Source organism: Lactuca sativa, chromosome 5, assembly GCF_002870075.4.
Source record: "Lactuca sativa cultivar Salinas chromosome 5, Lsat_Salinas_v11, whole genome shotgun sequence".
Classification (NCBI taxonomy): Eukaryota; Viridiplantae; Streptophyta; class Magnoliopsida; order Asterales; family Asteraceae; genus Lactuca; species Lactuca sativa.
In genome coordinates, this window is record NC_056627.2 from 258,656,771 (window position 1) to 258,661,159 (window position 4,389).

Here is a 4,389-nt window from a genome sequence, read left to right on the forward strand (position 1 = left end):
ACATAATAAGAGTAGCCATCATTCGAAGTTTGTACTGGTCCCCAAACGTCTGAGTACACCAGTTGTAAAGTTTTGGTAGCTGTAAGAGAATTGGGCTTAAAAGGTAGTTTGTGGATTTTATTTATAGAGCACAAATCACAATGAAAGGAAATTTTTGAATTTTTATTACAAGATAGTCCTAAACGAGCTAAAAGACATTTGAAAATATTGACTGAAGGGTGACCAAGCTTGTGATGCCAGGAGGTGACCGGTTTATTTGAGGAGACGGTGGAGTTGACTCTTGGGAGTTGACGAAGTGAGCAAATGGCTGCATAGTAGACATCATTGATTTTCGTGCCCTGCATGAGAATTGTGTTCGTGCGTAGGTCCTTAACAAGAAAGAAATAGTGAAAAAATTCAATAGAAACTTTGTTAGTTTTACAGAGTTTAGCCACTAAAATAAGATTATTGTGCAACTGAGGAACAAAGAGAACATTGTTTAAGTTTAACGGGCGAGAGGAAGTAGGAAGAGAAGAATGACCAATATGAGAGATGGGTAATCCTTTACCATTTCTTAACACGATCTCGTCGGGTCCGCTATACTCTAAAAAGGTGTGGAAGGAAGTTGGAGTTGCGTGATGAGATGCCCCACTGTCAAACATCCATGGTGCTGCTGTGGTGGTGGAGGTAGCGGCTGTAGAATTAACCATGGGACTAGCAAAAGTGTTGATGCTGATGTTGTTCTCTTTAAGAAAATCGGGCAAGCTTCATGCATTCCTTAGTGTCGTGTCCGGGTATATTGCAGTATTAACAATAGCTAATATTTATGTTACTTATGTTGTAGTTATTGCCACCATTGTACTTTCCAGGGGGACGAGATGAGCCTGAATTTGATCGATAATTGGTATTTGAATTGTTGTTGTTGAACCTTGGTGAATTGCGATTGTCATAGGAGGATATTAGTGTATTGCGACTGGAAAATTTATGGGTACTGTTGACTGTTGCAATGACTAAGGATGTGTGTGTGTCTTTCAGAGTTCTTTCGTGATCAAGTAGTTTGTCAAAGAGATCTAGATACTTAATGGGGGTATCACGAATCTTTAGGGCTGAGGCTATGTGTGTGTAATCGTCACCTAGCTATCCTAATATGTGGACAATTAAGTCCTCTTCATCAACTGGACTCTGAGCTAAGGCAAGGTCATCCACAATATTGTTCATATCGTGAAGAAACTCAGTTATAAAGTGGGTGCCTCTTGGATTGTTGGCTAATCGAGACTTTAAGGAAATAATGCGGGAATGAGAGACGCTGGCATAGCTCTCTGTGAGGCTTTTGAAAGCTTCTTGTGTCGTTTCAGCTGAAGAGACAATCGGTTGAATAGTTTCTGAGCAGCTCCCCAGTAGCGCTCCAAGGATGATTTGATCTTGTCGATACCAGAAGGTGTATTGTGGATTTGCTTTCGATGTGTTGTCGGTTGTTAGGTTTTTTACCGGAGCTGCTGTGGAGCCATCAAGATAACCTTCGAGACCTAATCCAGTTAGGGTTGCGACAACCTGCTTCCGCCAGACGGGAAAATTGTTGGCTGTGAGTTTAACTGGGAAGTGTGTGTGAGTTGTGACCTCAGTAACACTTGACATGGTGATTGAAATTTAGTGAGGTAAAAGAAAATTAGATCGAAATTGAAACTCTTAGGAGCTATTAAGCTCTGATACCATATTAAAAGGAGATTATAGTGATCGAAAGACTTAATTTCATTCCATAATTTACACACCATATATATGCAGATTACAAGCTGTTAATGAACGAATCTACAAGAGTACATATAGGAGATATTATAGGATCTCTTTGACTATTCAATCAAATATACAGATGGAATAACAATGAATTATAAACGTGATGTAAAGTTGTGGGCTGTTGTGATTCATGTGGGTTGCTGTGATTCTATATTGGGCTCCATGTCCTTAATAATATGTTCATTTATTTCTTGTTAATAATTAATCATGCATATTTCCATTTTATTTTATTTTAAATACAAGGTCTGATTGAAAGAGGTGAGTTCATCATCTTGTGGTTGCAACCTGTCACACATGCGTGATTATCGTCTAAACCCTAAAAGTTAGTTGACTCCTTGTCTTCCATGAAAACACGTTATTCTCTTGATTTTATGGGTTGCCACCTTAGATTTAGGCTAACACCTTACCTCTTGTTTACTAACTTACCGATTCCTAATACGTGAAATATGGTATAGATTTGGGACTAAATTAATTTTACTGATAATAATTTTGCCCCTCCAAATAGTGCTTCCAAGGGTCGTCTAGCTCTGATAATGTCTTGTAACACTCTGTCCTTGTAGGTAAATTTATTTATGTATTTTAAAAATGTTAAGTTTGGAGAGTTTGATCTTATGTAGGGCGTAGGGTAATCTCCTACGTAGTGCATAGGATGGAATCTTGATGCGAGGATTTAATGATCTACGCATGGCGTAGATCAAGCTACACAACGCATAGCTGCCCATGACTAAAACCCTATCATTGGGGGGTTTGTTCCCTATTTAAAGGCTCTAACTCCCTTAACCACCCCCTTTAAGCAGCCACCTCGAAACCCTAATCTTCTTGTGTGAGCTTTTGCAACCTTTGAGTGTTTGGTGTGTCTTTATGAAGGAAAACTTCATTAGGAAGCACTTGGGAAGCTCCATGCTTTGTGGATCTGGAATTTGCATCTCATAATCATTCCCCATAAGGTCTAAAGTTCATACCTTGACGTCGTTTTAGGATTATATCTAGTTATGCTAAGAGTTTCATGCTTTTGTCCCCCATATTCATGGTGTATATGAGTAAGAGCTACTCTAGACCATTAGAGTACCATTTCCAGACGTTTTTGAGGTTGTTAGGTTAAAAATGAGGTCTTGGTCACTCTCATCCATACATGCAAAAGCTTTTGTGCAATAAATGGCTTTTTGGATCTAGGGTTTGGATTAATGCTCTTGGTACGCATGCAGATGGATAAAGTCAGAAACTTTATCCATTAAGATGTCCAACTCGTATAGATCTGGAAGTTCAGAGGGTCAACTTCCTATATTAAGCACTAAATGGAAAAAATAGAGCATGAGCATACAACATGGGATGTAGTTTTAGCTACGCATCGTGTAGCCCATTTTGTGCTCATGATATGTGCATATTTAATCATGTATTTCATGCATATTTCTAATACTTTTAGCTACAATCATGCTTAGTTTTGTACAAAAGGTACTTATTATGTTTGAAATCTGTTTTGTAGTTGCAAACACATGCTCAAGACAAAAAGGAAGGAAATAAGGAGCTGGAAGTAGGAAAATGGGAGCTAGGACAAGAAGAAGAAAAAGAAGACTTGAAGATAGAAGACCACGTTGTGGTGATCCTCCAACACGACATGGTAAAAGAAAGATTCTTGACCAATAAGCTGACTTGGAGAATACATGATATACACGAAGGCCATGACGTGGTGACTCTCAACCACAGAGTGGTGATTCGTTATAAGAAAACTATAAATACCCGACTATTAGGTTGAATGTGGAGACTTCTAGCTGATTTTCTGAAGAGATTTGCGACCAAAAACCCTTGGAAACTCAAAAGAATATCGGAAATCAATTAGAACTAAAGAGTTGAAGAAGAGTTAGAACAATTCTACCTAGATCATTCGGTTTGGTAATTATACTCATGTCTAATCAAGTTTGCATGAATTTTGTGTGTTTTTCTGCGACTATGAGAGACTAAAAAGATTATACTTCTGTTTGGTGAAGATGAACCTGATCCTATACTGTTGATTTCGATTTATGGATATTAGATATTGATTTTGCTTGTGTTTGATAATTAAACCCTAGCATGTTCTAGTTCTAGTTTATGTTGCTTAAAAATCAGATTTTGTGTGATAGTTGATTATTCTAATTGCATGAATTTGTCACCTATTGTTTATGATCATTAAATAATTAGAGCTAGGATTAATCACATCTTAGATAAAGTAATTAAAGCTAGTAACAATAACTGTGTTAGAGAGCATAATTAATCTTAATTTGTGCTTGGTTGCTTAACTTGATCATAGGAAAGTAACTATTATCACTCATAGTCCAATTTGTGTCCATTATCTCGATTTGGTGTTTAACTTGTGCTTGATCATTGCATGGTAATTTATAAATTGATAAGTCTAGGTATTTGATCATAATAGCTAGTTAACAAATGGGTAATCAATATATTCTATCCACTAGAAATCAACCATAGGAGAATGTGAAATCGGATCTAAGCAGAAGTACTCTCTTAATCTTGAAGTTAATTTGTTTTCTTTGTTTGCTTATTAGTTGTTTAGTTTATAATAATTTGAATTAAGTTCTTATGGTCTTGCAAAATCAGTAAAAACCCCCCACTTAAGTTTGTTTCGTA